The sequence below is a fragment of the Eurypyga helias genome, unplaced genomic scaffold, assembly GCF_000690775.1.
Source record: "Eurypyga helias isolate BGI_N326 unplaced genomic scaffold, ASM69077v1 scaffold25791, whole genome shotgun sequence".
NCBI lineage: Eukaryota > Metazoa > Chordata > Aves > Eurypygiformes > Eurypygidae > Eurypyga > Eurypyga helias.
In genome coordinates, this window is record NW_010229289.1 from 2771 (window position 1) to 14753 (window position 11983).

An 11983-nucleotide genomic window follows, 5' to 3' on the forward strand; every position below is an offset into this window, starting at 1 on the left:
TGTGGTCTGCATAGGCCCAACGCCACCTCGATGAAGGGTAGCCAAAAGGAGGTGGGAACCGTGGGTTATGAGGCCCATGTCTGCAGTAGGTCTCCTAGAGCTGCCCAGCTTCTCAGGTTTCTCTTTCTCTGAGTAAATTTCTTGGCATTACCTGTTCTGGAGAGTAGTGTTTTTCTCTTGAATTTTGGTTCCCATCACGGAGTTTATTTACTAGACCAGCGGCAATCCAAGCCCCTGCCCAGTGAGAACAACTGGCCACTTGGGCTCTTCTGTTGTGCCTGGACTGTGTTGTCCTTTCTCATCCTAATGTGCCAGTCCTTGGCAGGGCTGCAAGCAATTTTTTTTTTGCCTTGACCTCTTCATGGCCTTCTCCCCTTTCTCTGTGTCTCTCTCTTCCTTTGTAGATGACACTAGCTCTACCTCAGAATGCTCTGTACTGTCAAAAAAACGCTTTACGCTGCAGGGCTTTACTAACCTCAAAAGTCAGAAAGGTAATCTTTAAAAATAGCTAGATTGTTTTGTGTTTAAGGCTGTAATCGAAGCATCACTCTGTCTGTGCGTGTGTAGTGTAACAGGTTTTTGGTGTATACACTAGCTTGTTCTCCGAAGTTCAAGCTAGGTTCCCAAGTCACTGACCCCGACAGGGAGATTTTAACAGAAACCGGCTCCAGAGTGCGAGAGGGAAATGCAGCTGGGAGAAGTGGAGCTATTGGAGAATCATGGGAAGGAGTGCAGTTTCCAATGCCTCCAGTCTCACTACCGCGGCCAAGGAAGGAGTGTTTAGTGCCCCATTCCTGTAGGAAAACTAGAGGAAGAAAGTTGTCTTCCGTTCAGATACCTGGCCTGCTTCTAGCTTCAGTGGATCTGCCCCAAATGCACCTGTACTTGGCAAAGAGGAATCAAGGCTTTCTAGAGTATTTCTATGCTAGCATCCTTGCTAACAGAACTCCTGAAGTGTGGCTGCAGTAGAATATGTATGACGATGGTTTTTTTTCTGGGTACAAAAATAAATAAGAATTTCCTTATGCATCCAGAAACAGTCCTTACTTTTTTTGCTAAAACAGGCAATAGGAATCTGAGACCTTTCTTGCTTCCTCCTGCCAAGTAATCCCACTGGTGCATTCCATTCTTGCTTTGAACAGCTGTCTTTGAACAGTCTGAGTTGCATTAAGATAATCGCACTTGTTCAAGAGCATGATTTCCCCACCAAGCATCTTTTCAGAATGCCTTTTTACAGCCTGATTACCTTTGAGTTCCTTCTGGAGAGACTCTAGGGTTGCGTATCTAATGCTAGTGAGGTGAGCACTAATACCCCATGCTTGCCTTGACAGAAACTCCATCTCCTTCTGATAAAAGCCAGACATTGCCAATGATCCTGCTTACAGGACCAGGTATTGCTGTAGCACTAGCTCTGTATAAAAATAATTGCTTAATTTGGTAAATACCATTTTAGACAAACAGTTGTACTGAGTTGATGTCTAGTTCATTTAGAAAAGCTTACATATACTTTCATCTATTACTGTAAACTAAATTTGTCAATTTATCTTCAAATAACTACATGTAAATAATTAATTTCTTCTGCTGTAATTGACTAATGACAGCTAAAATTAGAGTGACTGCAGAAATCCATTTGTTTTCCAGTGTAAACTCAAAGGTATTTAGCATGCAGTCCACCTATTCTCTTTTTTCCAGTTCTTCAATATCTCTCTTCTGTGTTTTTTGCCTATTCGTCCTCCTGCAGCTTCTCCTACCAGCCCTGACAAAAAAGCCAAACGGCACGAAGTAGTGAGTGATCCAACTCCTTTTGGTTTAAGAGGTAGAGTGATACCACATCTTGTATTCCACAAATACCCACACATCCCTCATGTAATATGTTACACCAGAGCACTGGGGGTACCTGTATGGTGCTGTTGCACGCAGCAGTATTGATAGCAGCTGAGTTTTTCCAAGTGGGTCTGTCAGCTTCTGTATATACTGTTTTTGATAGCAGTTGATATGATAGTTTGAAGTTTCACCTTGGCATTGAATGAAGTAGCATAATGCTAACTAGTTTTTGGGAGGGAACAGTGGGAAAAGGGATGTGCTGCTGAAGAAATAAGCAGAAGCTGGATGTTTAATGGAACTACAGTGACATCCGATTGCTATGAGATACTTGGGTTTCCAGTTAGCATCCTCCTGTTGCTGTGCCCCTCGTGGAAAGGATTTAAGTTTTTTTAAAAAGGGGAAAAAGGGTATCCAAAACACCTGTACTGTCAGAGTGGGGGTCATCACTGTCGTGTAGAATATCCATCTTAGATCTGCATTTACTACTGTAGTCTCAGTCCTGTTGCAGCTTTCTTTGAGTGACAGTAGGCAATTTTTACCACCCTGTGAACCCCAGATAATTTAACTGCACTCCTTTTAGCAGTTTGCCTCCCATCCTCCCAACCCTCAGCTAAGCAAAGAATTTCAGTGACATGAGCTGTTTCTAGCCTTCGAGGCTGTTGGTGAAGGCTTGAGTACAAATCCCTGGGGCTAATTAACTAGAGAGTACAGGGAAAACAGTCCCTCTTTTTCTGACTCCCTTTCCACTACCGTATCTTTTAGAAAACATTATTCTAAAGATGAAGCTGTTTCAAGCCCTACCATCACCCTCCTCTCCAGGTTTCCACAGCCTTTGTCTTTGTCTCACCTACGGTTCAGCTGCTGTGCTGGGGAAACTAGGCAACATCATGCACCTTGTCTGAGCAGCAGGCAGTGTAATCCCAGGCCAGACGCATGCAGGAGCTTCATAGGTGTGGATATGGCAGTTAGAGAGGTTAATTTTCTTCAGGTAGCAGTTGGACTTCCGAGAACTCCAAGTACCATGGAAATCCTGAGGACTTCAAAACGCTCTCAGAAAGCAAAGGGTGTTTTGTGGCCTTTTCCATGGATGCTGAAATTTTCCAGGGTGGAGAGTCCTTGATCATTGCTCATTTACAGAAAAATTGTTGGGTCCTCAGAACAGGCTTGTCTGATCGTCCTGCCCAGCAGCCTCTCAGTTTGTGAAACCACTGAACCAAGTAAATGAATTTAAAACATGCAGTAAATCCCCTTTTGTCTTGCACCTTCCTGTCTCTTTTCTGACACTTTCTCTCTTCTCCTTCCTCAACCCGAAGAGGGATGAGCAGGCAGTTGACCCAGGCATTTCAGGATGCAACTGCACCAAGTGACGGTCACGACTCCTTGGTGCAGAGCGCGCTGCCCCACTCGTTTCCCTTCACTGCTACATCGCTCCGACTTAGACCGCAGTGAGCTCAAGGAAAATGAATTGGTGACAGAACCGTATCGTGCAGATAGATCCTGTCTCTGTGAAGAAACCTGTGGGCCTGTTTCTGAAGAGAAGCGGTTAATGAATTCTTGGTTTTCCTGGCACCATCAAATCTAAGCGGATTTCTGCATAACCTTGCCTTTCCTTGAGATTCTCTTCCGGGTTTTGACATTTCCTGCCTTTACAGGGAGCTCTGGTTAGTCACACCACAAGGAATACACGCACGCGCATTGAACCTGTGGTTAGCCAATATACGTATGACCACAGCAACCACTTCCCTCTCCCACCCCCTGGGTGAGATGGGCTTTTATACGCACTTGTTAACAGCAGAGTGCCAGCTCGTGCGAGGAGTGCGAGCACTGTTGCTGTGGCAGGAGCAGGCAGGGCTGCTTTTACCCACATCAGCACAATATGCGAAAAGCAAGAGGCTGAGAAACAGGAGCTGTTACCCGAAATGTTCCAGATGAGCAGGCCAGTGGGTGTGATGCCACAGGCAGAGCGATTTCAGTCATTTCACTTTCTTTCTCCTTTGTGCAACTCGTTGGTTCTGTTTCTAATGAGCTCGGAACAATGAGGAGAAACCAAGTTTCTTTTGTTACATTGTTCTTAACTTGGAAATAACAGAAAGGGTTTCAGCTGCATCCACGAGCTCTGCTAGCAGATGGGACCTTCTAAGGAAATCTGCATGGAATACAGCAGGACTTTATTGCTCAGTTTCTTCACAGATGAAAGTTCATTCTTAACACTGGACAGGGCCAAATGGGTCGGTACTTCTAACCTTGTGCAGGTCATCCAGCAGCGCAGGCGAGGTAACGGTCCTGCTCCGTTTGGCGTGCTCCGCGTGCGATTTCTTTCTACAAGTCTTGGATTGCTCTGGCTTTACTCTGACGTCACTCAGGTTTTTTCCTAATGCACTGGTATTACCAGCCATGCGACAAATGCCTCGGAAGCAGTGAAGAGCAAAAATTCTGGGGCTTTCTTAACTAAGTGTTACATAAAAGTTGGGAGATTTGTTCTTCCTTTCATTCTTTTAATTGAATTTCATTGTTGTTACCCTTTGGCTTGAACCCAAATCTTATTTACAAATATTTATTTGACTTTTATCACGATGTCTTTTTTCATCATAAGCTTGACACGTTTATTAGTAGCTGCTGACCTCAGTGAAAAGCAGCCCACTAGTAAAACTTAATGTAGTTTTATTTGGAAAAAGATTTTCCACTCTGGATATGATTCAGCCTTGTAAATAAATGAAGAGTTTCACCCTGAGAGAGAAAAAGGAACACTTGGCAGTAAATGACAGGCAGGAGATTGTTCTTAATGACTTAACACCAAGATAATTCAGCGTGATTAAGTAATCCTTGTGCCTGAATACCCTTAAATAATAAGCTGCCTCAGGTGAAGTACAGAGTGCCTGTAGCTTGTGTTGAATCTCTTGATGGCCCTAAGTGCTCAGCGGTTTGAACAAAGCCATGTACATCCATCCCTTGTTCCAGCAGGCTGGTTAGGTTGCTTTGGGTGACAACCCCGTGTGTTCATCCTCTCTGGCAGAGTGAGTGCATGTTCCTGTCTGCTACCTCCTCCCAAGAAAAAGAGTGTCTATTCATCGTTCATCTTTGTATATGGGAGAAAGAGATTCTTTTGCGTTGGGAATTTGCGTCCTTTCCATCCATTTCCCCTCTGTAAATCCTAAGGGCCAAATTCACTGCTGTGCATTGCCACAACTCCACTTACTCTGGAAATGGGCCAACTTTTGCCAGCTTTGGATTCTGCCCAGAGGCTGTAACAACTTTCCCGTGGACACTTTTCCTTTATGTCAATCACCTGAGAGCTTTTTGGTGGGAAGACGACTTCTGCCACAGTGGCTCACTGCTGCAGTTAACCCGTGGCTGTTTGTTCCCCAAGGTTGGGCTAAAACAACTCATTCTCTTGATGCATCTGAAGAAAATGATGGTTGGTCTAGTGCTGAAGATCCGCTGAATTCGTCGGATGCAGAGGAAGACGGAGGAGGAGGGGGAGGCGAGATGAAGCTGGTAACCAGAAATGCTTTCCTGTTGAGCTAAGCAAACGTTACTGATACGCTGTGTGTGGCATGAAAACCTCAGCTGGGCAAAATTCCTAGGGAAATGGGAAAAATACCCCCTTTTCTTACATCAGCCTTGTGTCTGCACCTTGGGAAGGTCCTTCTGCATGCCCACAGACTAGTGAGACTGCTTGTGCAGTAGTACAGCAGTCAAGCAATGGCATGCTCGGCTACCATGTCACCAGTTCCACACATACGTCGTGTCACTCGTTTGCCAGCTTGCATTTGGGATATTTTTGTAGATATTTGAACTAATTGTAATGGAAACATTTCACTGAATGTTTTTCAGGGTGTGGGAATTCATGTACTGAATTTGCATGAAACTGAAAGGCAAAGTTTTACTGCCACTCGGTGTGTGTATTTACACTGTCTTCAGCATGTACGTGCATGAGAAAAGAAGGAAAAGGACAAACATTTTGATAGCAAAAGCTACAACACACCTTACATTACCCCACATAAATAATTTGTCTGTTTTTCCTCTGTGTGCATTTAGACTCCTGGTAAATATACAGTTGTGACTGATTATGAGAAAGGAGTTTCTGAAGAATTTACAGTGAAAAGTGGAGATCTAGTTCAACTGATTCGTGAAGGGGAGGATGGACTTTGGTACGCAGATCTGTGTTTGGAAACTTTTATAGGCAGAACTGTGTTTGGAAGGCAGATGTTTAGGGTAAAACTTCAAAGGCATGAAATGAAGCGATTTGGCTTTTTATTTTTATATTCTTTTAGGTATGTAAAGAACCTGAGCACTGGTAGAGAAGGCTGGATCCCAGCAAACAATCTGCTGATGCTCATAGGCAATTCAAAATCAGCTCAATCTTTAAGCAGCTCTGGTAGGCTATTTATTATAAATGAGATTATTGTCTCTCTGAAAATTCCTGTTATGAAAGAAAGTTGTGAAAAAACAACCACCATATCACATTTTCTTGTGTTTGGTTTGTTTTTTTTAATTTCCTTTCCCAGAATCAGGCGCTGCCTCCAGCACTTTGAGCACATCATCGAGTTGCAGCGATAGCTGCAATGCCAGCAGCACCAGCTTCTCGGACATTAAGGGCTAACGTAAATTCTCACCCCACCTCCATGAAGGTAAATCCGGAGTTTGTCATTTTGTGCGGCGTTCTCGATATTGGACTTGGACAGTGAACCACCAGTTCTGTGTTGCCAGCTCTGACTGTTTTCACTGGTGGTTTTTACAGGTTCTCCCAGAAGATCCCAATTGAAAAGTGCATGGAATGTGAAGTTGTAAATAAAAGTTAAGCTTTTTGAAATAGGGTCTTGCAGAGGCTTCTGCTGGGAAGGCTGAAGCTGCAGAGCTGTTAGCATAAAACACGTTTTCTCACTGATACACAGTCAGTTTTCCCCAGAACTGTGTCATTTTTGTAACAGCCAGGATCTGAACGTGGGCAAACAAAATGTGTTCAGTGCTAAATCCTTCTTGTAAACTAGTAACACAGCAATCACTGTACAGAATAGGTATGAAGAAAATAAATGTGAGTTTACAGTTTCTCCTCCCAAAAAATACCCTTTCTCCAAGGACGTACCTCGGTCAGCGCAGTGAATGGGACTCTTGCAGCAACCAGGAAGGAGGTTTGGTCCAGCCTTTTCTCTTCTCTTGGGTCTTCAGGATATCATTCCATTCCCTACAGACTGGGATGCAGACACGAACAATTCGCTGACCACAACAGCATGAAAAGAAACTATTATTTTATCCTTTCCAACCCTTCAATGATGTGTGCAATGGAATAGCTGTTTTCTGAGGGGTTTTGGCCTCGCAACCAAATTCTTTACCAAGATCACTGTGTTTACATAGCCTCGGCAATTTAGTACTCTTTCTCCTGACGCAGGTGCATAGCGAAACACAAATGTTCTTATTCGCTAACTGATTTCTGAAGAAATGGTCAATGCACGGTTACCTTCAGCTCTCGCAACTGACATGCACTTACAGGCAGAGGACGCTGTTGTGACTGCACTATGGGTCAAGAGCCTTCTTTCGGGCAAGCCTACGAGGGCTGGAAACCAGATGTATTTTTAGTCATTAGCGCTTGTTTCAGATCTCTTCAAAGAGAGAAACACCACAACATAATTTTTCTATAAAAGGGCAGCAAGGAGGGAAAAAAAAACTTTATACAGGAAGAGTCAAATTTATGCTACAGAAAAATATTTTAAATTTTTTTAAAGGAAAGGTAGTGCTAAACTTGCCATTTTGCAAGGAATGATGTAAGCCAATGTTGTGAATTTTCACCTTGTCGGATGTTCTTTGCACTTCATCCTTACAAGCAGTCCAAAACTGTGTGCATGTATGGAATATTGTATTCATCCCTGTCCATCTCTCAAATATTTTTACTTATATGAAAATAGGTTTTCGACCGATTCGTGTTATCATATTACTTAAAGATAACGAGGACATTAAGAGTGCAATTTTTCAGAAGCAACGGGAACGGCATTTAATCATCAGCCGCCCTGATGGCTGGGCCCTGAAGTCTGTCTTTACGTCAGAATTTCAGATTTTAGAGGCTGCAGCTTAGGAAACGTAGGGGACAAATATTCCAAAGGATGATCTTACTCCTGAGCTGCACCAACTCCTCTCTCCCAGATGCAATCAGAATGCAGCTGACCACGGTCAGTACAAATTGAAACATATACACACACACACGTATATTTATGTACATAGATATGTGCATGTATGTGCTTGTGTGTGTAGATATGTGTGTGTAGATATGTATATGTGTGTAGATATACTGTATCAATGTAAAAGATGTATTTATAGTCTTCATGCTGCTGAATGTGTCACTTTACAATTCATAAATACTTAGGTTTCTTGCAATGCTGCAATATAAAAGCTGATCAGGGTTTTACTTCAGGCATCTTTTCCAAGGCAGAAATCCTCTGATCTTTTTTTAATTATCCCATATAATACTGTGCTGACCGGGAATATTTAGTCTGATATTTAACGATGGAATGGCGACATGAGATTGAGCTTATCTTCACCTATGTAAGTTATTTTGTAAATTATCTGTAACATAATTTACTTAGGTATTGCTGTCATTTGCCAGGATGAGACCGTCCTTTCATTTCTCACCGCAGCCTCATTTGTGCTATTTCAAAGGTTTTCTCTGCATCGTTGCACTTTAATACACCCCACTTCACAGTTTCCTTTTTTACTGCTGTTGTGAGTTAGAAGTTCAAAATCAGAGGTCTCTGTTGGAATTATGAAAATTTGAATAAACGTCAGCGCTTCTTGCTGAATGCCTTTATATAGACATGCTCTGTGTTCTGCTTTGTCTCAGTCTCAAAAGCTGCTTATGGGTGTCATAAAAACAGAGAGAGGCTGAAGGATTTGGGACAGGAAATCAGGTCTGTCTAGCTGTTGCAAGCCTAGAGAGAGAGATGCTTGTCAGGATCTGTGCTTTCAAACCCTTCACCTACTCATTCTGGACCGTCTCAGAAACATCATTTTCCCCTTGTGATCCTGTCTCACCTGGCATCAGGGAATTAAAGCGTGTCTGCAGGCTGAGGATGGAAAACCGAAAGCCAGTGCCAGGTAATCAAATTGATTCCCTTTCTTCCACGCACCCTTTCTTTGAAAGGGGGCACATGGCTGTTGGGTTTTCCCTGAGAAAGCTGTGTATCCTGCGCTTCCCCTCCTCCTGTACACATGCTCCTCTTGATCCATGGTTTTAGTACAAGCGGGAGGTCTGTATCTGGCAACAGCCGCAGCTGGGCGAGAAGCAAGAAACCACGTTTGCTCTTGCAGCATCCGAAGAAGAGCATGTTTGAGCGTTCAGTGATTGGTGGCTTCAAGGACCATCGTGCCATGGACAGAGGTGAATTTCACACTGGCTGGAGTGATTTGGGCTGAGCTGGTGGCCATGTGCAATTACACGATCCAGCTAAGCTGTTATTGATATTCGATTGCTTCTGTTTACTCTTGTTAACAGCTTCCTCTCTAGGAGGTAGTCCTACTTTTCTGAGCAAAAGGAAGTCCAAGCTTTCTGAGCAGGGCCACATCATATTTCTGACAGCAAAAGAGTGAAAGAATTCCAGCCCCGACTTACCTTAGTGGAAAGTAAAGGGTTTTCTATATAAAAACCTAATAATGATTGATTTCTTTTGAATTGTAATGATATTTATTTCCCCCTGCAAACACTACGGACTCATCTTGGACTTCTTATATCCTAGATAACTGCGTCAAAGTCGGAGCACAGTCTTTCCTAGATACAGAAGCAGTTTGCGAGTTGGAATACAAAACCCGTTCTCTGTTCTGTACAGATGTCGTCAGTGAGCAAAGCGGAGGACTTTGGACCATAACTCATTTAAATATTTACATCACATCTCACTAGGACAGGGACTCCCATTCCCCTTCTGTGTCATAGGTCAGGTGGTTATTTTGAACTGCACTGGAAAGTTCAGAGTGCCCACACAAGTTCCCAGAGTTAGCAGTCTCCTGAGGTTTGCGCAGGTGAGCGCCATCTCTGCCTGGTACGAAGGAGCTACCCAAATCCAATTCCCTTAATTTAGGATGTAGGACTGGAGGAGCCAGATTCTGTTGTCCCTTAAGGTTTGGTGTAAACTGTGTCTAGATACGGTATTAACAAAAGAAGATGTTTAGATGTTGAAGTAGCTTCGCTGGAAATTCCTTTGAAAGGAGATGAATAGGTAACGTGTAAGCTGTGACGGCCCCATCAGCAATAACCTGTTTATTTTAACAGCTGTTAGGGAAGATAAAGATGTGATCCTTTCCAGCAGGTGGAAAGAAGTAATGGCTATGTAAAGATCCTCAGAGGGCGAGGTGGTTTTCTGACCTGTAATAGCAAAGCACTTGATAAAAAGCTTCTCCTGCCCTTACAAACACCCTGAGGGGTGAGGCCAGCTACGGCAGGAGGACAGCCCGAGGCCTTTGGCAAAGGTATTAGATGTGCTCCGCTTCCTCTGTTCCAGGCAACTTCCAGAAGGCCTCTTTAAATGCTGTCTGATAAACTTACGAAGTTTCCCCTTCTTCTCTTTAACACATCCAGGAAAGAAATTCAAGGCTTGTGAAACTTTGAGCTTGTCAATATTCTGTGCAGGAGAGCGTGCAGTATCGTGTTCAAGTGGCCGTATGCAGACCCAGGTGCCTGCCTTCGTCGGTGAGCATGAAAGGCGGCCGGAGATGTTCCTGGGATCTGGCTCCCTCCATCCCAGAGGGATGCAGCTCCCTCCCCAGCAAGGCTGTGTCAGATATTTCCTGGGTTTTTTTTACTCCTTTCCACACATTTCCACACTGCTGCCCCTCAAGCTGATATTTTTGGGGAACCATCCACAGTGGCTCCAGGTTAGAGTCCAGCATTGTGTGTATACAACCTTCCCAGCTCCTTTCCCAGCCACCCTTCTCGGCTTCATCCATCCCTTTATTACCCAGCCCTCCGCTGTCACAAGCTTCTTCTGTGGCTCTCTGCAGCCGGCTTTAGCTTTGATACCCTGCGGATGTTGCATCCTTAGGAAATCCAGCCTTTCCCTCCAGCCCTTCTGCTACCCTGCCATCAGTACCTGCTGCCCTACACCTCACCCGGCTTCACTGAGCGCTAGGGCTGCCTCGCTGTCCTCCTGGCCCGGCTTGCCACTTGCCCCCAGCCACAGCTTCCCCGGCTCCTGCTCAGGCATCTTCGTTTCCTTCTCTTCCTGTTTTCTCCATGGATGATCCCCTTCCAAGCAGAAGCTCAGCTGCCACCACTGTGGATAATCCAGCCGGGTTACATGCATTTTTTAAGAGGAAGTATCTAACAGCACTGAGGGGAATGACCACTGATCCCTATTTTCCAAACTGGCTGTCAATCTACTTGGTGCCTCTTTCTTTCTCATTTAACTGAGGCTGGCGTTGCTCTGTGTGGCTGAAAGGCAGATTTTAAGTTGTAAGTGATATTTGGCACCCAGCCTGCCACAGTCTGGCCCCCCCGCTGTCGCCTTCACGCCCCTGTCAGGCACCCAAGCAGCCTGGAAAGATGAATGGTGGGGGATGAGCTTGCTGGCAGGGTCTTGTGGGATGAGGGGCTGTAACATGTCAGTCAGAGATCAAAAGACGGAGAGGGAAGAGTGCAGAGCAGGTGGGTTACATTTTGAGGGAGGACAGGGGCTGGTGGGGGCAGTGGGGTGAGGAGCACAGGGCACAAACACATTTGAAAACTCCAGTTGGTGGTCAGTCACCAGTGGTGTTCCCCAGGGCTCAGTACTGGGGACAGTTCTGTTCCATGTCATTATCAACAGTCTGGACAAGGGGATCGAGTGCCCCCTCAGTAAGTTTGCAGGCAACACCAAGTTGGGTGGGAGCGTTGATTTGTCTGAGGGTATGAAAGGTCTTCAGAGGGATCTGGACAGGCTGCATTGGTGGGCTGAGGCCAGCTGCATGGGGTTCAACAAGGCCAAGTGCCGGGTCCTGCACTTGGGCCAAAAACAACCCCCTGCAATGCTACAGGCTTGGGGACGAGTGGCTGGAAAACTGCCCAGGGGAAAAGGACCTGGGGGTGTTGGTCGACATCTGGGTGAGCATGAGCCAACTGTGTGCTCGGGTGGCCAAGGAGGCCAATGGCATCCTGGCCTGTATCAGAAACTGTGTGGCCAGCAGGACCGGGGCAGTGACT